The sequence below is a fragment of the Anomaloglossus baeobatrachus genome, chromosome 4 (genome assembly GCF_048569485.1).
Source record: "Anomaloglossus baeobatrachus isolate aAnoBae1 chromosome 4, aAnoBae1.hap1, whole genome shotgun sequence".
Classification (NCBI taxonomy): domain Eukaryota; kingdom Metazoa; phylum Chordata; class Amphibia; order Anura; family Aromobatidae; genus Anomaloglossus; species Anomaloglossus baeobatrachus.
The window spans coordinates 181,083,016-181,109,683 of record NC_134356.1 but is presented as its reverse complement, the minus strand read 5'-3'; positions in this window follow the sequence as shown (position 1 = coordinate 181,109,683).

Sequence of the window (26,668 nt, the reverse complement as noted above, 5' to 3'; positions counted from 1 at the left end):
GCTGGCCAAGCATTTATACAGTCATGCCACTACATTTATATGTAAAAGGGTGCTCCCATATTTCTATTAATAAATTGGTTGCTACCATTTGAACAGTTTTTTATTTAAAAAAAAATCAACTTTAAGGACGGTTGCAAAATACTTGAAATTTTTTTTTTTTTGTTCATTTAAATTAATTTATTTTAACATCAAAGAGCAGAAGAAAAGTCAAAAGGGCACTCACCTTCCTTTAAATTTTTTTATATATTTCTCACATTAAAAGTCCAGCCATGGCAGGGATATGGAGGTGCAGGGCGAAAGGACAACAGCTGTTTTGCGTGACTAGCAGTCTGGTCCACCAGAAGAAGCCTGCTAGTAATGCGAAACGGCTGTTGTCCTTACGCCCAGCGCGTCAATACCCTTGCCAAGCCTGGACTTTTAATGTGAGCAATACATAAAAATTTTTAAAGTCATGTGAGTGCCCTCTTGACTTTTCTCCTGCTCTTGATGGATCATGTTTTTTATCTTCTAAAGTAAGCACCACTAATTCTGTATTTTGTCTGCCATGAATTTCATACCGTCATAGTGACAGTTTGTAAGTAGTACTGGATTTTTTTCTGTTTACAGACAGATTTATAATAACATTAGTCACATAATATATTTAACCCCTCCACGACCAAGCGATTTTCTGGTTTTGTTTCTTCCTCCTCTTCTTCTAAGAGCCATAACGTTTTAATCTTTCCATCAAATTAACCTAATGAGAGCTTGTTTGTGTGGAGTTGTACTTTTCTATAGTGAACTGGAAAATGAGAAAAAAAAATTCAAAGTGCGGTGATATTCCAAAAAATGTGAAAGCTCACAATGATTTGGAGGATTTTTTTCTTATTGCATTTAATTGCAATATTACAGTTGCGAAATAAAGTAATTCTGGAATTTCGATTTTTTTTTTTTCTTTTTGTTTTGTTATGCTGTTTACTGAACAAATTCATTTATTTTACATTTTAATACATCGGACATTTCTGAACTCAGCAACACCACATATGTACTGTATATTTTTTATTTTTGGGGTATTCTTTTGGGCAAAAGGAGAGAGATTTGAAGTTGTGTTTTTTTATTTTTTTCATATTTTTAAAAACCTTTTTCTCTTTTTTTGTTTTTATTAGTCCACCTAGGGGACCTGAGGCTGCAATCTTCTGATTGCTTGTGTTGTACAGAGCAATGCATCCCCACTGCTATGAACAGCAGAAATACTGACTTCCTATGAACGCCTGCATGCTGCCAGCATTAATAGGAAGCTCATCATGACAAAGACAGGGATCATCAGCTGACCCCTGACAGTCATGACAACACATTGTTGACTGGGAATCACATCACTGGGCCGCCAATGAGAGCTGGGAATGATGCACTTTCCGCTGGCATGCATTAAATTCTGCAGTCAAAGATTGACAATGGGGTTTACCTAGTTAACAGCAGGGAGAATGGACTCTAACTTTCGAGTATCCTGTTTAAAATGTGGAGCCCAAAACTGGATCCCATACTCTAGATATGACCTTACAACTGATTTATAGAGGGGTAATAATACATAGGGATACATCATTTTATCTCTCTTTTTATACACCCTAAAATCTTGCTTGCTTTAGCAGCTGCTGCTTGACATTGAGTGCTGCTGCTCAGCTTATTTGTAATAAGAATACCCACGTCCTTCTCCTGTTCTGCAGTCCTGAGTTTACTTCCATTTAATGTATATGCAGCTATAGGATTACTCCTAGCTAGGTTCATTACTATACATTTATCAACGTTAAAACTCATTTGGCAAGAATTTTCCCATTCAGACATCTTGTCACGATTGCTTTGTAATATTGTTTTCTTATGATCAGTTTTGAATATCTTACATAGTCTTTAGTTTTGTGTCAACAGCAAAGTTTTATACTGGTAAACCACATGTGCTCACAGCGCTGGCTTACTCAATGCACTGCTCCAATGAGCCTTAAGGGTACTTTACACGCTGCAACACCGCTAGCGATTGCTAGCGATGTTGAGTACGATAGCTCCCGCCCCCGTCACTCGTGCGACATTTGGTGCTCGCTGCCGTAGCGAACATTATCGCTACAGTAGCGTCACACGCATATACCTGGTCAGCGACGTCGCTGTGACCGCCGAACAATCCCTCCCTCAAGGGGGAGGTGCGTTCGGCATCATAGCGACATCATTGCGGCGTCATTAAGCGGCCGACCAATGGAAGCGGAGGGGCGGAGATGAGCGGGACGTAACATCCCGCCCACCTCCTTCCTTCCGCATTGCCAGTGAACGGAAATAAGGAGATGTTCGTTGCTCCCACGGCGTCACACTTAGCGATGTTTGATGCCACAGGAACGATGAACAATATCGTACCGGTGGCAGCAGCGATATTAAGGAAATGAACGACGTGTCAACGATCACCATTTTGGAACGCTTTTGCGATCGTGATCGTCGCTTATTAGTGTTACACGCTGCGATGTTGCTACCGGCGCCGGATGTGCGTCACTAACGACGTGACCCCGACGATATATCAGTAGCGATGTCGCAGCGTGTAAAGTACCCCTTAGGCCTGCATGCTGAAACACTAGAATTCCCAGAGAGTGGTCATTTAACATTTCTACCATTGAAACCCTAAGGAGCTCGAAATACCTGGGACTTCTAGTGTTAAATAGTCATCATGTGATCAATCATTTATGTGATTTGCACACTAAGGTTATGTTTACACAGTGTGTTTTTGCTGTGTTCTTTTTTTGAGTTTTTGGTGAGTCACTTTTTTACAGTACCTGTTTAAGTAAAGCAAAAAACACAGCTACATTTTTTTTACTCTTATTGCTGTCAATAGTGAAAAAAGCCACAAGACGCTGGAAGAATGGACATGCTGCTTCTTTAAAAAATGCAGCAAAATCACAGCAGTCTTCCATTTCAGTCATGAAAAAAGCAGGTGTGTATCTCTGTGTCTATGAGGAATCTCTTTTTCTGGAATCTCATAGGTCTTGTTAATCCCTTAAACAGCAACTTTTTTTAGCAAGTATTTTCCGAAAACCAATGAAAAAAAACATGCAACAAAATGCAGCAAAAAGGCACTGTGTGCACACAGTCACGTGCCATCGTGAAGCTCTTTCCAATTCTCTCACAGTTCAGTTAAAAACTGAGAAAAGCAGGAAGAAAAGACAGTTATCATGTGACTGTAAGTATGAAAATCGCATAAGAGTGAAATGGCCATGTGACAACTGTTGGAACAAGCAAGTAGAATTGAATCCTGACAGTGATTATATTATACACTGGTAGAATTGGGAGGCTACAGTGCTTAATTTTATAATTAAAGGGCTTGTCTAAGTTTGCTATGAAAGTCTGCAGAAACTATTGGTGACTGCAGGCTTCTGAATTCTCACATCGCATGCACTGTACACTTGTAGGATTCTCTCTTGCCAGTGCCAACAGTAGACTATTATGCAAGCATAAGTATGCAATCTTTCTTTCTTCTGGCCACATTCCGACTGGACATGTATGGCTCGATTCATTTTCATTGAGCGAGGCCACACATGTCTAGTTGGGACTAAATCACATGCATGCAAATCACATACTTGTGGTTTTGTGGCCTCCCACTCTTAGCACCTTCACCAGAGAATCCTGACAATGTGCAGTGTGAGCACTGTGAGAATTTAGAAGTCTGCAGTCACTTACTGGACAATCTCTTTATTGCTCCTAACATAAATATAAACAGGGTAACCATTAATTTGTCAGAAGGCACAACACTTCATTAACATGCCATTGTATTACATATTCTTACAAGTTATGTATTGTGGCATAAAAGTGTGGCGCCTCTGAGGCTTCAGTCACCACAGAGGTTGCACCTCAGCCAGAGGTGTGGTATTCCATCTTGAGTAAGGAGGAGGTCAATGCAAAAGCACAGCACACTCACTTAGCAACACATCACCAGACATGGTAAGGGCGTGATTATACCTGAACCAGACTGGGGGGTGGAGTCAGCTGAGTGGGAACAGAGGTGCCATGTGGGGTCAGAAAAAGGAGAAGGAAGTTGGAGTGGAGGAGAAAGGACCCGTGGTCTGGAGCTGGTACCGCTTGCCCCGGGTATAGATAGAAGGGTCCCAGAGCCCACGGGAATTCCTACACTACCCCGTGGCCTCGATCCACATATAATCAATGAGTGAAGGGACATGGTCGCAATTCAGGGACTGGTCCCCAGGCTAGAGGAGATTAAACCCACGGGCTCCCTAGTGAAACGGTGTCTCCAAGCACCAAAGCTACCACCGCACACAAATTCACTTGAAAGTGACCCAAGATAGACCAAAGGGATAGAGCTTCATGCCGCCCAACAGGGTTCATGGGCACTGGACAGGCTTCAGTGAGCGAGGGCGCAAGGTAGGAGGGCGAAGCCAGTGTAGACGCTGGTCAGGGAAAGAGTACGCCAAAGAAATGTACAGCAGCCAAACCAGAACCAGAACTGTGGACCGGTAACGAGTCTCCCCAGCCCTGGTGGGCGTGTCACAAGTGCATCTCAATAAATTAGAATATTATCAAAAATCATTTATTTCAGTAATTTAATACAAAAAGGGAAACACATATATTTATATAGAGGCATTACAAACAAAGTGATTTATTTCAAGTGCTTATTTATGTTAATGTTGATGATTATGGCTTACAGCCAGTGATAACCCGAAGTCATTATCTCAGAAAATTAGAATATTATTGACGACCAACTAAAAAAATGATTCTAAACTCAGAAATGTTGGCTCCTACTGAAAAGTATGTACAGTAAGTGCACTCAATACTTTTTTTGGGGCTCCTTTTGCATGAAGTACTGCATCTATGTGGCGTGTTATGGAGACGATCAGCCTGTGGCACTGCTGAGGTGTTATGGAAGCCCAGGTTGCTTTGATAAAAGCCTTCAGCTTGTCTACATTGTTGGGTCTGGTATTTATCTTCCTCTTGAAAATACCCTATCGATTCTCTATGGGTTTAGGTCAGACGAGTTTGCTGGCCAATCAAGCACAGTGATACTTTGGTTATTAAACCAGGTATTGGTCCAAGTCCTATTGGAAAATGAAATTTACAGCTCCAAAAAGCTTTTAGACCCGCAACACACATCCGTTTAATTTGTACATGTGCGGTACGTATTTGCACGTACCGGAGACACGTACACACAGAGACCCATGTTATTCAATGGTAGATGGCACACACACGTAAAATCACACGGACCGTGTGACCATGTGGTAAGTACGTGTGTGCGCTTTTTTACATGGACGACATGTCCATTTTTGGCCGGCAGCCCACAGGCACGGACCCGCTTTAGTCTATGGGTCCGTGCCTGCACGTACCGCACACGGAGTATGTCCGTGTTCAGCACGTTTCGTGTGTGTGCGTTTTTACACTAGCAATCTTTTCTTTTGTTTTTTTTTAAAATAAATTCAGTATACTTACCTTTTTTTCTGCTGTTCTCAGTCATACTTACATTGGCGCTCGGTTTTTTTCTTCCCCCGGCTCATACCGCTCGCCGATCACCAGCGCGGCGAGAAACAGCTCTGCAGAGAATACGCGGCAACAATTACTTTGAATATGCCGGCCGCTCATTAATCAATCTCGTATTCCCTGCTTTCCCCACCCACAGACGCCTGTGATTGGTTGCAGTCAGACACGCCCCCCACGCTGAGTGACAGGTGTCTCACTGCACCAAATCACAGCAGCCGGTGGACGTGTCTATACTGTGCAGTAAAATAAATAAATAAATAATTAAAAAAACGGCGTGCGGTCCCCCCCAATTTTAATACCAGCCAGATAAAGCCATACGGCTGAAGGATGGTATTCTCAGGATGGGGAGCCCCATGTTATGGGGAGCCCCCCAGCCTAACAAAATCAGTCAGCAGCCGCCCAGAATTGCCACATACATTATATGCAACAGTTCTGGGACTGTACCCGGCTCTTCCCGATTTGCCCTGGTGCGTTAGCAAATCGGGGTAATAAGGAGTTTTTTGCAGCCCATAGCTGCCAATAAGTCCTAGATTAATCATGTCAGGCATCTCCCCGAGATACCTTCCATGATTAATCTGTAAATTACAGTAAATAAAAACACACACCCGAACAATCCTTTATTAGAAAAAAAAACACTAACAAATTGCCTTGTTCACCAATTTAATAAGCTCGAAAAAGCCCTCCATGTCAGGCGTACTCCAGGATGGTCCAGCGTCGCTTCCAGCTCTGCTGCATGAAAGTGACCGGAGCTGCAAAAGACACCGCCGCTCCTGTCAGCTCCACGCAGCTAATGAAGGGAATAGCGCGATCAGCTGTATTCAGCGTTGGCCGCGAGTAACCTCAGTGACAGCTCAGCTGTCACCTTCCTGACACTCAGCGTGGGGGGCGTGTCTGACTGCAACCAATCACAGGCGTCTGTGGGTGGGGAAAGCAGGGAATACGAGATTGATTAATTAGCGGCCGGCATATTCAAAGTAATTGTTGCCACGTATTCTCTACACAGCTGTTCCTCGCCGCGCTGGTGATCGGGGAGTGGTAAGTATGAGAGAAGGCTGCTCACTTCAGTCACTCGGGGGATTAGCGGTCACTGGTGAATCCTTCACAGGTGACCGCTAATCAGTACGCGGCACACAGACAGAGCCGCGGCATAACAATGAAGTCGGGTGAAGTTTACCCGAGTTCATTCTCATCGCGCAACTCTGTCTGCTGTCAGCCGACATGTATCAACGACATTGTGCAACACACAAACGGACATTCCACACGGACATTGCACGTACACATACACGGGCATTTTACACACAAACACGGACATTTTGCACATACACACGGCTCGCATACACCATCACACGGATGCCATACATACCGGAGAAACGCCCCAAAAAAATGGAACACGGACCCGAAAAACGGACCATGTCACACGGACTTTTTTTTGCGGAAGTGGGTTTTAGGCCTTAGGCAGAGGGAAGCATGAGGAGCTCTAAAATCCAAAGACATACTGATAGGGACTTTAGATTGTGAGCCCCAATGGGGACAGTGTTCCTGATGTATGTAAAGGGCTGTGGAATATGTTAGCGCTATATAAAAATAAAGATTTATATATTTTTAAAATGTCCTGGTAGATGGCTGCGCTGACTTTGGTCTTGATAAAACACAGTGAACCTACAGTCCCTGACAAAAGTTCTGTCGCTTGTCCATGTTATGTTAATAAAAGCTTATAACCTGACTTTAAATTCATCCATTGGTTTTATAAATAACTCTTTTTAAAGCTAAAACCCTCCCAGATTTGGTTTAGGTTATGAAAATAAAGTTGCTGCAAAGCTGCAATATTGATCATTTAATGAACACAGAATGGTCAGATTTTAGCATGACAAACGTTTTGTCACCTTGTCATGTAATGCATCCAATCCTAGTTTACATCCTCACCTGTGCTCACTAAATGATCAGTTAATTAGTGGGTGTGTATGAAAAGAAATCCAGCACCCCAGACCTTCACTTGAACTGCAACATGACCTCTGACAACATGCCAAAAATCCACCCTGCGACCAAAGCCTTGATTATAAAAAGGCTGAAGATTAGATCCACTGCAGAGGTGGCTGGCACCTTTAATCTGTCTCAGCGTCAAGTATAAAGAATTAAAAAAAGACTTGAAGAGACTGGAGATGTTTTTGACAAGCCCAGGTCCGGCAGACTCCGCAAAACAACTGCTCAGGAGGAACGTTTGTTGGTTAGAAAATCCAAAGCCAGCCTCTCTTCCACTGCAGCAGAGCTCCAAAAGGCCTGGTCACCTCAAGTCCCTCTGTCAACTGGAACACTTTGTAGGATTCTGTCTCGAAATGGCCTCCATGGTCGAATCAGTGCCCAGAAGCCAGCACTAAACAAAAGGCAGTTATAAAACTGTGTGGCATTTGCCAAGTCCCACAGCCTGCTAAACAGATGGACGCTGGAAAAGTGGCAGAAGGTGGATTTCTCTGATGAATCTTCAGTTGAATTACACCACAGCCACCGCAAATACTGCAGGAGACCTACTGGAGCCCGTATGGATCCAGAAAACAGTTAAGTTTGGAGTTGGAAAGATCATGGCCTGGGGTTACATTTAGTATGGGGGTGTGCGAAACATTTGCAAGGTGGAAGGCAATATCAATAGCCTAAAAAAATCTAGAAGTATTAGCTACCTCTTACATTCCCAATCATAAAAGGGGTCAAATTCTGCAACAGGATGGTGCTCCATCTCATACATCCATCTCTACAACAAAGTTCCTCCTGGCAAAGAAGATGAAGTTGCTCAAGGACTGGCCAACCCAGTCACCAGACATGAACATCATTGAGCATGCTTGGGGTAGGATGAAAGAGGAAGCTTGGAAGACAAAACCAAAGAATCTAGATGAACTCCTGGAGGCATGTAAGATTGCATTCTTTGCTATTCTTTAAGACTCCATCAATAAATTGTATGAATCATTGTTAAACCGCATAGATGCAGTCCTTCAAGCTCATGGAAGTCACACAAAATATTAAATATGGCATTAATAGCACCACAACTTCATTCACCAATGTTATGCAACATATCTTTGTATTAGAAGTTAATTATTTCTTTGAATTTCACATTTCTTTCTGTGGGCGACAAAACTTTTGTCTTGCCAATTTCTGAAATTTCTGTGTTCATTAAATGAGAAATATTTCAGCTTTGCGGCAACTTTATTTTCATAACCTAAACCAAATTTGGGTGGGTTTCAGCTTTCAAATGAGTAATTTATGAAACCAATGGATGAATTTAAAGTCAGGTTATAAGCTTTTATTTACATAACATTGATAAGCGACAGAACGTCTGTCAGGGACTGGACACCAGCAGATGACATGGCTCCCCAAACCATCATTGATTGTGGAAACTTCCTACTAGACCTCAAGCAGCTTGGATTGTGGCCTCTTTACTCTTCCTCCAGACTCTGAGATCTTGATTTCTAAATGAAATGCACAATTTACTTTCATTTGAAAACAACACCTTAGACTACTAAGCAACAGTCCAGTTTATTTTCCTTGGCCCAGGTAAGATGCTTCTGGCATTGTCTATTGTTCATGAGTAGCATGACGGAAGGAATGCGACAGTTGTAGCCCATGTCCTAGATATATCTGTGTGTGTGTGTGGTGGCTCTTAAAGCACTGACTCCAGCAGCAGTCCACTCCTTGTGAATCTCTCCCAAATTTATGAATGGCCTTTTCTTAACAATACTATCAAGGCTGCAGCTATCCCGGTTGCTGGTGCACCTTTTTCTGTCACATCTTTTCCTTCCACTCAACTTTCCATTAATATGCTTGGATACTTGGATACTTGGATGCTTGGAGCACTCTGTGAACAGCCAGCTTCTTTAGCAATGACCTTCTGTGACTTATCCTCCTTGTGGACTGTGTCAATGACTGCCTTCTTGATATCTTTCAAGTCAGCAGTCTTCCCCATGATTGTGTAGCCTACTGAACCAGACTAAGGAACTATTTTAATCGCTTAGGAAGCCTTTGCATGTGTTTTGTGGTAATTATTCTAATTTTCAGAGATACTGACTTTTGGGTTTTCATTGGCTGTAAGCCTTAATCATCAATATTAAGAGAAATACACTTGATATAGATCACTCTGTGTGCAATGAGCCTATATAATAAATGCGTTTCAGTTTATGTTTTGAATTACTGAAATAAATTAACTTTTTGATGATATTCTAATTTAATAAGATGCCCTTGTATGTACAGGATAAGAACCAATAACAGCACAAGAATACATCACTAAAATTTCCATCAGTACAATAACACAGTATCACAACTCTCATCAGTTTAGAAATACATTACCATAAGTACAGGAACACATCACAAGAGCCAACATCAGTTTATGGTATATCAATTGTAATACGGTCAGACCCATTTACATTAGTATCGCCGGAGCCCACAACACCGAATTTGTGACATATCTCCGTATTACTCAAAATATTAAAGCTGATATTTTATCACATAGTTTTGTTCCAGATTGGATGGAAAAAAATCTATTCAAAATTCTTATTGAAGGAGTGGTGGTTCGTGCTCTGAGGATTGAGAATTTTGGAAGCTTAGGTTCACGCACCAAAGTGCTTGCCACCTGGAAAACTGATTTTGCCATCCTTACTTCGTACTGAAGTCCTTAACGAAGTGCATGACTGTGTGTTGGTCGGACATCCTGTTTCCCCTGCCACCTGGAGAGCTGTTTCCAGATATTTTTTTTTGGCAGACTGTTTAAAAGGATGTTGATGAGTATATTCATAAGTGCAGAGTTTGTGCTGGGTCTAAAGCCTCTAGCCAGGCCTCAGTAGGGTTTCTTTTGCCTAAAGACGTTCTGTCTTAACATTGGATTAATTTGTCAATGAATTTTGTTATGGATTTACCTAATTCTGTTGGATATATGGTAGTATGGGTGGCGGTGGACTATTTCAAAAAGATGGTTTATTTGTTTCCTGTACCAAAATTGTCTACAGCTAAGATTTCAGTTACAGTGTTGATTTCTCATGTCGTTAAATTACATGGGGTTCCGAAAAACATTATTTCCGATAGAAGGATTGAATTTAAGGCTGGCTTTTGGCATAGCTTTTGCTCCATTTTAGGTATTAAGTTTTAATTCTCCTCAGGTTATGATTCTGAAACTAATGGTCAGATGGAGAGAATGATCCAAGAATTAGAACAATATTTAAGATTTTTTGTTTCTTCTAATCGAGAGGACTGGGTGGATTTTCTTCCCCTGGCTGTATTTGCTCTCAATAACTGCACCTCTACTGGTAACTCACCTTTTTTGTTTTATGTGGATTTTCAACCAGTATTTGGTAAGTTTTTGGGTTTGCAGTCTTCTGTCCCATAAGGGGAAGGATATTCTTCTCATTTAATTAAGGTCTGCAGAGAAGTTTAAAAAGATCTTTTTTGTGACTTTAGGACCAAGAGAACTGAAAACAGCAGATAGAGGAGTGCCCCTTTCTCTAAAGTAGATTTTGTTTGGCTTTACTAAAAAAATCTTCATTTTAAAGATCTATCAAGGAAATTTGCTCCTTAATTTTTTGGTCCATATAAGGTAATTAAAATCATTAATCCTGTGATGGTCAAGCTCCAATTCATGGTGGCATGGAAAATCAATAGCTCTTTCCATTACTCTCTTCTTAAAAGGTTTAAGGGAACCAGCTGGGTCAGTTGTAGTATTTTCAGTGTTTTACCAATTCATGCCATGTGAGTTTACTACAGAATCATAGCAACAAACCATAGAAATGAGTCGTTAAACTACCTTGATGCAAAAAATGTATTAATCTTTATTAATCAACAATAAACAAACAATGTTTAAAATGAATACAGAAGGTGTGGTGGGTAAGGATGCAAACTGCAGGAGTTAGCACCCACTTGCTGGTAATGTGCAAAAAACACATATGTATAGGGGTGGGTAAAATAATGTCTAAATGTAAAAATATATATATATATATATATATATATATATATATATATATATATATATATATATACTAGCTGTACTACCCGGCTTCGCCCGGGTTAATAACTGCTGTTAACAAAATAGAATGTATTAACAAACATGTATTCTGCGCATGTATTCTTAATGCAAAAGCAGCAGTAAATAGCTAGCAGCACGATTGTGTACACAGATCACAGCCCCTGAAAATCAAAGAATTACCTGTGTATATATCTAATATATAAAGCTGAATGTGTGTATGTGTGTGTCTGTGTATGTGTGTATGTATGTCCGGGAATGGCATCTGCACCGTCACAGCAACAGCCACAAAATTTTGCACACTCACACTTCTGGACCCCGAGAGCGTCATATGCTATGTTTTAAGGGGATATTTTAACCCCGCGCTTTACAGTTATTCACCAAAAAATCTGCCTCCATTAAAGCGAATGGAGCTGGGAGCCAAAGTGCAGCCAGAACTTCAGAAGAATGTGTAGCCACACCCTTATATGGAATGTTGGCGTGTCACAATGTAGCCAGGGAAAGAGACAGATACAGACAGGGTAAGAGACAGACAGGGTAAGAAACAGACATAGACAGGGTAAGAGACAGACACAAAGACACAGACACAGACAAAGAGACAGAGGGAAAAAGGGAAAGAGACAGACGGAAAGAGAGGGAAAGAGACAGACAGGGAAAGTGACAGAGATAGATAGACAGACAGGGAAAAAGATAGATAAACAGACATGGATAGAGATTGAGACAGACGGAGAAAGAGACAGAGACAGTCAGAGACAGACAGGGAAAGAGACAGACAGACAAAGAGATAGAGAAAGAGACAGAGAGATATATACAGAGGGGGAGACAGACAGAGAATGGGAGATAAACAGAGAGACAGTTACTAACCCGGGCAGCGCCGGGTGCTATGTTGTGAGGTGAAATTTTAACCCCGCGCGTTCCAATTTACCAATCAATTTTGCCCCTATCTACATAATGGGGAAAAAGTGAAACGAAAAGTGTTGGGGGAAAATTGACAGCTGCCAGATGTGAACAAGGGGGACTTAAAGAATGAGAGCGATGGCGCCAAAGAGTACATACCGTACAGTTGCTAAGGTGGGGCCCCAACATGGGATACTCACCACAATCAAGGATATGAACACACACACAAAATGCGCCACACACTACCACGTACTTGAACACATATACCACCCTCAGCACACATTTTACCATGTGAAACAATTTAATAATTACTTTTCTATCTATTTCATTTGTGTTTTTGGTGCGCAGAATACATGTTTGTTAATACATTCTATTTTGTTAACAACAGTTATTAACCCGGGCGAAGCCGGGTAGTACAGCTAGTATATATACATATATATATATATATATAAATATATATATATATATATATATATATATATATATATATATATACATATATATATATATATATATATATATATATATATATTTACATTTAGACACTATTTTACCCACCCCTATACATATGTGTTTTTTGCACATTACCAGCAAGTAGGTGCTAACTCCTGCAGTTTGCATCCTTACCAGCACCTTCTGTATTGTTCATTTTAAACATTATTGTTTGTTTATTGTTGATTAATAAAGATTAATACATTTTTTGCATCAAGGTAATTTCGTTTAATATTTCTTTATTATTTCAAAAGCTTTCATATAACAGAAGATAAGAAATGTATAAGGGTCTTTCATGTTACCCAATGTTACAGAATATGAAGATTATAAAATAACCTATGTCTTTGAGTCTCGTAAAACGTATGGTACTATGAAATGTATCGCAAATCATGTGGAAGGTAAAATCTGTATAACATCCTATAGAACATCTTAATTTTAACATGTAATAATCTTCTATCTTTATATTTATTCCGTGTAAAGTGTTAAAGGCAACTTCCTTCTGTATAGTCTGGTTCAATAGGTATGAAAACATGACCCTATCTATGTCAGTTAGGTGAGAAAGAGATATAGAGAGAGGGAGAGAAAGATAGGTAGAGAAAAAGGGAAGGAGGGGAAGACATGGGGAAATGGGGGGGGAGGAGAAGGTCTGTATTGTGATGCCGCGCCACTCCTGTGTCCGGGAGCCCATCCCGGCTTCTTGAATATTTATTGTGATAGAGCGCCTGTGAGTAACCAGATTTGGAATTGCTGTGTTTCTCTATACTGAAGCCATGGATACCAACTGAGAAACACAAGGAGTCTTTCCCTTCGTCAAACGCTCTCAACTCCTCCAGACGCCGCAGGCCATCCATAGCCTCTACCCAGTCTGCTCTCCTCAATGTACAGGGGGGATCTCCAATGCCTCGGTATGATTTGCCTCATTAAAATCATAAAGTACGAGAGCAAGCCTTTCTTTGCCTTGGAGACTGCCCCTGTATACATTGATAAGAGGGCCACTTCCGGTGAGGGTGTCACTTCCGTGTGATGTAAATGGTTATAGAGAGCAAAGACATCTTTCCAAAGACCCTGTATCCCTGAGCAGGTCCACCAGATATGTAGCATTGTGCCCACTGAGGTCTGGCACCTCCAACAGGCGTCAGATACCTCTGGGAACATTTTATGTAGTCTGGCGGGTGTCCTATACCACCGTGAGAGGATTTTATAATTGAGTTCCTGCATTCTACAAGAAATGGTGGATTTATGTGTTAGGTTAAATGACTTACACCATTGTGCCTTGGGAAAAGTCTGGCACAATTCTGTTTGCCAATGTCTAACGTAGTCAGGCAAGTCGTCTCCTCCACCCCCCTCGGGCACTTCTATGTTGTAGATTATTGAGACTATGTGAGGGGGTGTTTTTCTAAGGAAGCATAGTTTTTCAAATGGAATCAGATCCTTATGTATCTCAGATCCCAGAGCCAGAGAATCTATGAAACTACGTAGTTGTAGATATTGGAACCAGTAACCTGGTTCCCGTGGCCGGACTCCAAGCAGGGATATCAGTGGTTTGCATCCCTGTTGGGTAATTACGTCTTTAACTCGTGGAATCCTTCCCATTGGCGTTGAAATCAGTCTGGGATGAGGTTCGTGAAACCAGCATTGAAACTCGGGGTTGCCCACCAGAGGCGTCATAGGACCCGGTTCTCCTGTCAATCTATATCGTCTATTGGCTGTCCTCCATGTTGTAGCCAGGGACAAGAGGATCGGGGAAACTACCAGGGACCCAAGGTTAGTTCTAGATGACAACCAGAAGATTCTGTGTGCCATATTCGGGCATAGGTCATGTTCAATCTCCAGCCACAATTTTCTGTCTTTACTGTGCAGGAGATCCAATATACAACCACCCACCGCTGCTGCATGATAAGCTTTAAGATCCGGGTGCCCCGCCCCTCCGTCCCAGCAAGATTTAATCAGCATTGAGTATTTCAGTCGGGGTTTGGTGCCACGCCATATAAAATTGCTGATCATCTTCTTTAACTTGAGGAAGACATTTTCTCCTAGGTTCAGTGGGATAGTTTGAAACAAGTATAGTATTTTAGGTAGGACATCCATTTTAATTGTATTGACCCTGCCGAACCAGGAAATGGGGAGGTTATGCCATGCTGTGAGGTCTTTGTGGATATTTTTTAAAAGGTCTGGGAAATTGTAAGTATATAGATCTTGGTGGTTGGGAGAAACCCTGATCCCCAGATATTTAATGTAATTGCTGGCCCACTTAAAGGGGAAGGCGGGTTTGAGAGTATTCTCTTCTACGGATGGTAGCGATACATTTAAGATCTTTGTTTTTTGTAGGTTTACTTTAAAATTGGAAAGTCTGCCAAAGATCTCAAACTCCTGCAGTTTGTTGGGCAAACTAGTCTTCGGCTGTGTCACATATATCAAGAGATCGTCCGCAAATAGTGCTAATTTATGAGATGTTTGTCCTATCTGTATCCATTTTATCGAAGGGTTTTCCCTGAGTGCATTTGCTAGGGATTCCATTACCAGGATGTATAGGTATTGGGATAGGGGGCATCCCTGTCTGGTACCGTTTTTAATATTAAATGGAGCTGACAGGCGTCCGTTCACGCCCACTTGTGCCGTTGGTTCGTGATATAATGCTTTTATCCATTGTAGTAAGCGTGAACGGACGCCGATTGCCTGCATCATGGCTTCTAAAAAAACCCAATGGACTCTGTCAAATGCCTTTTCGGCATCTACTGTCAAAAGGCACATTGGGATTTGACGCTGACGTGCCTGGGCCACTAGGGACAGGGTTATAATAGTGTTGTCCCGTGCCTCCCTCCCTGGGACAAATCCCACCTGGTTTTTGTGGATTAGTTTGGCTATGAGGGGGCCTAGTCTCAGGGCTATCATTTTAGAGTACAATTTAATATCCACATTTATTAGTGAGATAGGTCTGTAATTAGAGCAGGTCAGTGGGTCCCTGCCAGGCTTGGGGATTACAGTTATTCGGGCTTGGAGTGTCTGTTTAGGGAACTGGCATGTGTTGGTTATGAAATTGAAGGCTTTCAGCATTATAGGGCTGCAGGCCCCTCCACATATTTTGTAAAACCGGGGGGTGAACCCATCAGGACCAGGGCTTTTACCCACTTTAAGGGTTTTAATGACATCGCTTAGCTCTGTGTCTGAGAAATCCTCATCTATGTCTTCAGCTACCGCATCTTCAAGGGGGTCTGGGGCATATTTGTTTAAGTATTCCCAAATGTCGCGATGTCTCGCATCAGGTGATGGGGTATGTGGGGATGGGATGTTATAAAGTTTTGTATAGTAGTTTCTGAATTCTTCTAATATGTCAGGGATGGAATGTATCTGGGTACCTGTCTGTGAGTTTAACACGAGTATTGGGGTTTGTGCCTGTCTGGGGTGGAGGGTCCTGGCTAACAATCGTCCACTTTTATCTCCAAAGCATCAAGGTAATTTAACGACTTATTTCTATGTTTTTTTTTTCAATATATTTGAGTTTCTACCAGGGATTGATAATCCAATTGTCCAGTGTTGGCCATTGTTGACCATCAAAGACTTTCCCCATTCTTTGGTTTTCCGATGTTTATAGAATCATAGCAACTTGTTTCTCCACAACAACCCAACCTAGCCATACAGTACAGTCCATGAAAGTCATATTCTCCTTCCTGCTGTTCCAAGACTTCACTCTCTTATAGAGATACTATCTGTACTACCCGGCTTTGCCCGGGTTAATAACTGAACAAAAATTTATTCTGCATACAAAAACCATGAAACAAATAGATAGAAATGTAATTATTAAAAGGCAAAAACTAAGCTAATAGAAGCATTTCACAACATATATTTCAACACCACAGATATTCCACACAGATTTATTTAAATTGGCCAAGTAATGCATCATAGGACCTGTGAGTTTCTGCTACTTGTTGCAAACTATTTTTCCTTTTCTGAAGCACAATGTCACGGCTTTGAAAATCATTACCTACAATCAAGATGGCTACCTCATCAAATGTGGGAGCATTGAAACGTCGCTGATGTTCACCTTGTGGTGTTTTGTCAGCTCGAATTACAACCTTGTAATCGTCATTTTGCATGCATTCAAGTGCAGTCTTGAAAAGTTGAACATATGGATTGTTAGAGTGAACTGCTGCAAAATAGTGACAATATCAAGGCAAGTGTTAGGAATTAAAAAGCATCTCCGCTGAGCCTCTGTTTCTGCCTTTCCCATGAAGAATAGTTGAAGAAATTGAGGTCCTTCTCTGTTACGAGGGGGACCCGGGGAAGCGTGCCAAGAGGCGAAATGGACTGCTTCCGCCGGTCAAGGTCCACTGTGCGGTGTAAGGGACCGCCGCTATGGTGGGTGAAGAGTGAGCGGGTTGCTGCTAGCGATCGTCTGGAATGCCACAGACGATCTATGTACACCGATCTGCCCTAACCCGTGAGGGTTGTATGGCACAGATCTCACGGCTCGGTGTACCTGTTGCACGGGGAAGCACAGAGGTGCCCACGCACGTGTGCCAGTGGAAGTCACGAGAATATGGCACGAGGGTAGCACAGAGGTGCCCACGCACGTGTGCTTTCAATAACCAGGTGAGTCCAATGGAGACTTGAGGAGCTCACCTGGGACAGGAACACGGCCTGTTGACGGGGGTACTGCCGGAGCAGCAAGGCAGGAACACGGCCTGCAAACGAGGTACTGCCGGAGCAGCAAGGGCCAAGCCCACAAGAGACAGTAATGCCTGAGCAGTGGCGTGGCAGCACGCTGCCAGACATCCAAACATAGAAAAGGCGTCAAAAAACCTGCATAGTATATATGAATAATATCAATCGAAAAGCAAGTATATGGCGGTAGGGATAGGGAATTCAGGAATGGTAATAGATAATGGATTATAATTACTGCCAAAAACTACCAAAAAACTAACAAGCACTGAGATGTAACTAAAATTAGTGCCACGTAGTTGTAATAGGCAAATTGCAGCTGGTGGCAAATAAATTAATAGGTACTACCGATAGCCTCAATAAGGCAGGAAAATATAAAGGAGAGACACATGGCTCAGGGGATTTTAGACCCGTAAATAAATAAATTAATTTAATAAATTAGTCCTAGGGAAATTGTCAGAATTGACATACTTCAATCACTAAATAGTGGTGTATTCCCCAGGAATTTGTAGAGCACAGCCTCTTCACAATATACAATACCTGCCCTAGCAAGAGGACATCAGGTACCATAATAGAATATAATCATCAAAGGTATAACTGGTAGTAGGCAGATGAATAAGTGAGGAGAATACCATTCCAAATTACCACTAACACTAAAACCGCCAGCCACAAGAAAGCAGGTAGAGTAGAGAGAGTGTGAGGCACAGCTTCACAGATTTTAAACCCGTAGAGGAAAGGTATAGATGTAAATAATCCTAAACCTAAAGAGGGGCAGGCGCCGTACACTGAGAGGAGACTGTGCTCCACAAACCCCAGGTGAATATATCACTATTTGTGTGATTAGAGTGTGCCGATTCTGACACCTCTTTAGGTTCTATTATGGTACCTGATGTCCTCTTGCTAGGGCAGGTATTGTATATTGTGAAGAGGCTGTGCTCTACAAATTCCTGGGGAATACACCACTATTTAGTGATTGAAGTGTGTCGATTCTGACAAATTCCCTAGGACTAATTTATTAAATTAATTTATTTATTTACGGGTCTAAAATCCCCTGAGCCATGTGTCTCTCCTTTATATTTTCCTGCCTTATTGAGGCTATCGGTAGTACCTATTAATTTATTTGCCACCAGCTGCAATTTGCCTATTACAACTACGTGGCACTAATTTTAGTTACATCTCAGTGCTTGTTAGTTTTTTGGTAGTTTTTGGCAGTAATTATAATCCATTATCTATTACCATTCCTGAATTCCCTATCCCTACCGCCATATACTTGCTTTTCGATTGATATTATTCATATATACTATGCAGGTTTTTTTTGACGCCTTTTTTCCAGTCAACAGCCGTGTGTGTGTTTTTTATGTGTAATTTTTAATTTTGATAATAAAGATATAACTTATTTAAGACCTTGTTGTTCGGTTCTTTTCTTTTTTGGTTTAATATATTCTATATCCGAATGGTCTTCATTGATCCTATATCCCCACATTTGATTATGTTCTAGTATTATCTCTATATACATTGTTATATTCATGAATCTTATGTGGTATGGATTTTGTCCTCTAACTATTGGTGTATCCAAACATAGAAGGACGGTCGCGCGCCGCCATGATGGCAGGGGGAGCTTTTAAGGAGGTGCAGCTCCACCCGAGGGCGGGCACGAGGCGGAGATGACGGACTTGACCCAATCAGGGTCCACGACGTCCCAGCCTGGCCAGTCAGGATTCACCACGTCACCAGCCTTGTCATCAAGCCGTGTGACGTCAGTGAGCGAATCAGGACCTACCACGCATTGCACATGCTCACCCTCCTGCCTCTGGGAAATAGAGGCTGGATCCTCGGTCTCACAATGTGCAGAGATAACGGGAATCTCACTGCTTCCCTGAGCAGTAAACCTCTGCACATTGCGCAGCCTCGCAGACCTTCGGGGCCACTGAGCAGGTGAGTCTGCGGCAGGCCAGGAATGGGAGACCGCTTCACTCCTTGTAACAGGAGAACCACTAGGTGTCACCCTTCTGCTGCCTCTCCGAGAAGGCATCTCCCGCACACTGTGCAGTCTGGCAGACCCTCGGCGCCGCTGAACAGGAGCGCCCGTGGCAGGCAAGGAATGGGAGACCGCCCCAGTCCTTGCCTCAGGAGAGCCACGAGATGTAACATTACCCCCCCGTCTAGGCCCCCCCCCCCCCTGTCCGTGCTCGAAGGCCGCTATCAAACCCGGGGCGCGGATATGATCCTCCAACTCCCAGGATCTATGCTCCGGGCCACGGCCGGCCCACTCCACGAGGTAGTACCTCTTGCCCTGTATGACTTTTGTCTCCACAAGTTTTGCCACCTCAGGGTCGTCGGACGGGGAGTCGGTTTGAGCTGGCAGGGACCCCGAGAATTTATTAAGTCGTACGGGTTTCAGGAGGGACACGTGAAAGGTGTTGGCTATAGCCCAGCGTGGAGGGAGCTGGAGTCGATATGCCACTGGGTTTACCTGCTGTAGTACTTTAAACGGACCCAGATACCTAGGGGCGAATTTGGCTGCCTGTACCCGTAGGTTAACATTCTTAGAGGACAGCCATACTAGGTCACCAGGGGCGAAGGATGGTGCAGGGCGGCGGCGAACATCAGCCGTTGTCACCATCCGGTCTTTAGCCCTTTTAAGAGCCTCTTGGGTGTCATCCCAGATCTCCCGGGCCTTGGTCGCCCAATCCTCCACTCTAGTATCGGGTGACGTAATGGGCATCGGAACCGGGATTCTGGGATGTTGTCCGTTATTGAGTAGGAACGGAGTCTGGCCAGAGGATTCATGGACCGAATTGTTAATGGCAAATTCGGCCCAAGGAAGGAGGTTAGCCCAGTTGTCGTGGTGCGCAGATATAAAATGGCGGAGGTAAGTTACCAAGGTCTGATTAGTCCTCTCCACTAGTCCATTGGTCTCGGGATGGTATGCGGAGGAGATGTTCAGCTCTATCTGCAGGAGCTTACAGAGCTCTCTCCAGAAGCGAGACGCGAACTGGGGACCCTGGTCGCTCACCACCTTGTCAGGCATACCATGCAACCTAAATACATGCCGAATGAACAAGGTGGCGAGAGCACGTGACGTCGGGAGTCGTGGGAGAGGCACCAAGTGGACCATTTTAGAGAAGTGGTCCGTGATGACCCATACGACCCTGTGCCCTGCTGACTTGGGCAGATCTCCCAGGAAGTCCATCCCTACCACTTCCCAGGGACGATCCGGCACTGGCAGTGGGTGAAGAAGACCTGCCGGTCTCTGCCGGGACGGCTTATTCCGAGCACACGACATACAGGCTCCCACATATTCCTGTATGTCCTGCGGTAGTCTCGGCCACCAATAATGCCTGGTCACCAGGTCTCTGGTCCTTTTGACCCCGAAGTGACCCCCGACCTTGGAGGCATGGGCCCACGATAGCACCTCGTTCCGTAGTTCAGGGGGAACGAGGGTTTTGCCAGGTGGCACCTGGTCCAAAGAAGTGGGAGTGACCATCCTCAAGCTGTCCGGGGGTAGTATAAGACGAGGCTCCTCCTCGTCCTCCTCCAACACAACCATACAACGTGAGAAGGCATCGGCCCGTACGTTCTTCTCACCGGCCAGGTGGCGGATAATAAAGCGGAACCGGGAGAAGAATAAAGACCAACGGGCCTGCCTTGGGTTCAGGCGTTGTGCTGTCTGGAGGTATGTGAGGTTTTTGTGGTCAGAAAAAACCTCAAATGGATGCTTCGCACCCTCCAGGAGATGCCGCCATTCCTGGAATGCTAGTTTCATCGCCAGTAACTCCCTATCCCCTATGGAGTAGTTCCTCTCGGCCGGAGAAAAGGTCTTGGAGAAAAAGAAACACGGATGTTTCCTTCCTCGTTCGTTTTTCTGGTACAGGACTGCACCTGCACCGACCGAAGAGGCGTCTACCTCCAGTAGGAAGGGTTTGGAGATGTCTGGACGATGAAGGATGGGAGCTCTGGAGAAGTGAGTTTTGAGAGTGTGAAATGCCTCTACCGTTTCCCGTGTCCATGCTTTGGGATTAGCGCCCTTGCGGGTAAGGGCAATGATGGGTGCTGCCACCGTCGAGAAGTTGGGAATGAACTGGCGATAATAATTGATAAACCCCAAGAATCGCTGGATCGCCTTCAGCGAGCGGGGCTCAGGCCAGTTCATCACTGTCTCCAACTTCCCCGGATCCATTGCTAACCCCTGACTGGACACTATGTACCCCAGGAACGGCAAGGATTCCTGTTCAAAAACGCACTTTTCCAGCTTAGCATATAACGAATGGGTGCGGAGCCTCTTAAGTACTCGGATGACATCCCTCCGATGGGTGGTAAGATCGGGGGAGAAGATAAGAATGTCATCCAGGTATGCAACCACGGAAAGATACAAATCCCGGAAAATGTCATTCACAAAGTCTTGAAATACGGCGGGGGCATTGCAGAGTCCGAAGGGCATTACTAGATACTCGTAGTGACCGTCCCTGGTGTTAAAGGCGGTCTTCCACTCATCGCCCTTTCGGACTCGCACTAGATTATACGCCCCGCGTAGATCCAGCTTTGTGAAGACCTTTGCCCCGCGGAATCGATCAAATAGCTCAGTAATGAGGGGCAAAGGGTATTTGTTCTTGATTGTGATTGCATTTAATCCCCTGTAATCGATACAGGGGCGCAGATCCCCTTCCTTCTTCTGCACAAAAAAGAACCCTGCACCAGCCGGTGAAATAGACTTGCGAATGAACCCCTTCGCCAGGCTGTCCTGAATATATTTGGACATAGCCTCCGTCTCTGGAGCAGAGAGTGGATACACTCTGCCCCTAGGGGGCTCGGAGCCTGGCTTCAGGTCTATTCGGCAATCATATGGCCGGTGGGGAGGAAGAGTATCTGCGGCCCTTTTGGAAAAGACATCCCTGTAGGCCTCATAAGGTGTCGGTAAACCCGGCCCCTCAGTATTCCCTGAGGACCCAACCGACCTAATGGTAGCGGGTGGTTCGGTAGTCACGAGGTGCTCTCTACAGGATCCTGCCCAGGATGAGATCTCCCCGGTTGCCCAGTTGAGTATAGGAGCATGCTGTCTCAACCAGGGAAGGCCCAGTAGGATCTCATCTGTCCCCTCTGGAAGCACCAGGAAGGACACCTGCTCATGGTGTCCCGGTGGTACATACATCCTGAGAGGGATGGTGATCTGGGTGATAGGATCGAGTAGTATGGACCCGTCGACTACCCGGACCCTGAGTGGCTTGGGCAACAGAACCAGGGGAACTGAGTATCGGGTTGCCAGGGAGGTCGAGATGAAATTGCCTTCAGCGCCTGAGTCCAAGCAAGCCAGGGCAGAGAAGAGAGTAGTGCCGAACTGCAACTGGGCGCTGATAGTCAACCTAGAGGGAGAAGTAGCGTCTAGAGTCCCCCCTCTGATAGAAACTAGACGCTGTCTTTTCCCGACGGTTTGGGACATCGGGTAGCTATGTGTCCCCTCTGCCCACAGGAAAAGCAGATGACACAAGACCGAGAACCTGGGGCAGAGGAGACCACCTTGGACACCTCCATTGACTCCACGGAGTCGCCTACAGGACTGGCTGGGGGACCTGTCTGATGGAAGACGGGAGTCAGACGCTTTTTAGGCCGAGAAGACGTGGGTGCTGAAGAGACCTCGAGCCTTCGCTCCGCCTGGCGGATGTCTATGCGAGAGGCAACCTGAATCAAGGACTCTAAAGTGGCAGGCACCTCACGTGTGGCCAGTGCGTCTTTGACAAACCCTGCCAGGCCCTCCCAAAACACAGGGACAAGGACCTTATCCGGCCAGTCCAGCTCTGCGGCCAGTGTCCTAAAGTGTACAGCAAAGTCCCCGACTGAAGCAGACCCTTGCCGAAGTCGTAGGAGGCGCAGCGCGGAATCGTGGGTGACTTGAGGCCCGGGGAACACCATTCTCATGGCCCCAAGATAAGCTGCTAAGTTATTCACCACACGATCTCCGCGCTCCCACAACGGCGTGGACCACTTCAGCGCTCTCCCTGTGAGCAGGGACTGGACGAAGTCTACCTTCGCCTTCTCGGTAGCGTAAAGAGTCGCGGACAGCTCTAAGTAGGTGGTAACCTGGTTTATAAAACCACGGCACTCAGAGCTGTTGCCGCTAAAGCGCTCTGGAAGCGCAAGGCGAGACCTTCCACCCAATAGCACAGCCTGGGTAGCCGCCTGGGTGGCGACTGTCGTCAGAGTAGTCTTATCGGAGGAAGACTGCTCCACTGCTGCCAATCGTGACTCCAACTGCTGCACATAACGCAGCAACTGCTGCTGCTCTTCAGCCATAGCCAGACCTTTGGCGCGACCGTAATGTTACGAGGGGGACCCGGGGAAGCGTGCCAAGATGGGAAATGGACTGCTTCCGCCGATCAAGGTCCACTGTGCGGTGTAAGGGACCGCCGCTATGGTGGGTGAAGAGTGAGCGGGTTGCTGCTAGCGATCGTCTGGAATGTCACAGACGATCTATGTACACCGATCTGCCCTAACCCGTGAGGGTTGTATGGCACAGATCTCACGGCTCGGTGTACCTGTTGCACGGGGAAGCACAGAGGTGCCCACGCACGTGTGCCAGTGGAAGTCACGAGAATATGGCACGAGGGTAGCACAGAGGTGCCCACGCACGTGTGCTTTCAATAACCAGGTGAGTCCAATGGAGACTTGAGGAGCTCACCTGGGACAGGAACACGGCCTGTTGACGGGGGTACTGCCGGAGCAGCAAGGCAGGAACACGGCCTGCAAATGAGGTACTGCCGGAGCAGCAAGGGCCAAGCCCACAAGAGACAGTAATGCCTGAGCGGTGGCGTGGCAGCACGCTGCCAGACATCCAAACATAGAAGGACGGTCGCGCGCCGCCATGATGGCAGGGGGAGCTTTTAAGGAGGTGTAGCTCCACCCGAGGGCGGGCACGAGGCGGAGATGACGGACTTGACCCAATCAGGGTCCACGACGTCCCAGCCTGGCCAGTCAGGATTCACCACGTCACCAGCCTTGTCATCAAGCCGTGTGACGTCAGTGAGCGAATCAGGACCTACCACGCATTGCACATGCTGACCCTCCTGCCTCTGGGAAATAGAGGCGGGATCCTCGGTCTCACAATGTGCAGAGATAACGGGAATCTCACTGCTTCCCTGAGCAGTAAACCTCTGCACATTGCGCAGCCTCGCAGACCTTCGGGGCCGCTGAGCAGGTGAGTCTGCGGCAGGCCAGGAATGGGAGACCGCTTCACTCCTTGTAACAGGAGAACCACTAGGTGTCACCCTTCTGCTGCCTCTCCGAGAAGGCATCTCCCGCACACTGTGCAGTCTGGCAGACCCTCGGCGCCGCTGAACAGGAGCGCCCGTGGCAGGCAAGGAATGGGAGACCGCCCCAGTCCTTGCCTCAGGAGAGCCACGAGATGTAACACTTCTCCTTGTAATAGAAGCAGTGACCCAATTGAGTGGTAAACCTGTCCTTGAACTTTAAATGTCGGCATAAATCCTGTTGTAAACATTTCTTTTGTTGTACCAAATGATGTCATTTGGAAGCAGGAGTTGTACTTCCTACTGTTGTCCAAGAAATTCTTTGATATTGTACTGGTACCTGTCATCAGAGACTTTAGGGGATCTGGTGGTAACAGGAGAAGTGTAAGTTTTATCTTACCATTTGCACAGCATAAACCTGACGGTTCATTTTTCCATTTCAGGGCACTGCAGTACATGCAGACCACATCCATTTTTCCTATCTGAACTTTAGGATGATCCTGATAGTTTATGTCTGACTGGTAACAAATGGCAGCATGTTTCAAATCTCCAACCATTTCCTGTGCCCTGGTGGAAGAAATAGCAATTCTCTTAGTGGCAAGTCAGCCTTCTCTCTGCTGAGATGACTCATTGGACCTTGAGGAAGCAGCTCTTCTTCTCTTATCTGCAAGCCTCGCTTCCCTCTCCTCAGAAAGGTCATTGGGCCTTGAAGAAGCAGCTCTTGTTTTCATGTCTGTAATCCTCGCTTCCTTCTCCTCAGAAAGTTAATTGGCCATTGATGAAGCAGCTCTTGTTCTTTTGTCTGTAAGCCTCGCTTCCCTCTCCTCAGAAAGTTCATTGGCTCTTGAGGAAGCAGCTGTTGTTCTCATGTGTGTCAGCCTTGTTTCTCGGTCTTCACATTTTTCATTGGCCCGTAATGCAGCTTTTCTTTTCGCATCAGCTGACATTCATGCCAAGGAATTCCTTTTCTTATGAGGCATTATTGTGGTAAAAATAGTTTGTAACTGACAGTTTCTATATCCTCTCACATAGAGGTAATGTGACTGACATCAGCCTTTCCACCAATACATCCTAACTGACATTCTATTACCTCACTCAAGCTTTGTTATACTGAGAATGTCATTTGTTGCCTATATTAACCAATCCGAGTTCAGAATAATTAACTGTAGCAAAATAGAAGCTGAGCTGTGATTGGTTGCTATTGGCAGCCTGATAAATCCCCAGGCAATAGAAAGCCCTTCCCCCGGACAGTATATATTAGCTCACACATACACATAATAGACAGGTCATGTAACTGACAGCTGCCGTATTTCCTATATGGTACATTTGTTGTTCTTGTAGTTTGGCTACTCATTAACCATATTTTTATTTTTGAAGGATAATACCTGACTTGTGTGTGTTTTAGGGTGATTATGTGGTGAGTTTGGTGTATGTGTGGTGAAATGTGTGCTGAGGGTTGTGTATGTACCAGACTTGTGTGTGTTTTAGAGTGATTATATGGCAAGGTTGGTGTATGTGTGGTGAAATGTGTGCTGAGGGTGGTATATGTGTTCAAGCACGTGGTAGTGTGTGGCGCATTTTGTATGTGTGTTCATATCCCCGAGTTTGGTGACTATCCCATGTCGGGGCCCCACCTTAGCAACTGTACGGTATATACTCTTTGGCGCCATTGCTTTCATTCTTTAAGTGCCCCTTGTACACATCTGGCAGCTGTCAATTTGCCTCCAACACTTTTCGTTTCACTTTTTCCCCATTATGTAGATAGGGGCAAAACTGATTGGTAAATTAGAACGCGCAGGGTTAAAATTTCGCCTCACAACATAGCCTATGACGCTCTCGGGGTCCAGACGTGTGAGTGTGCATAATTTTGTGGCTGTAGCTGCGACAGTGCAGATGCCAA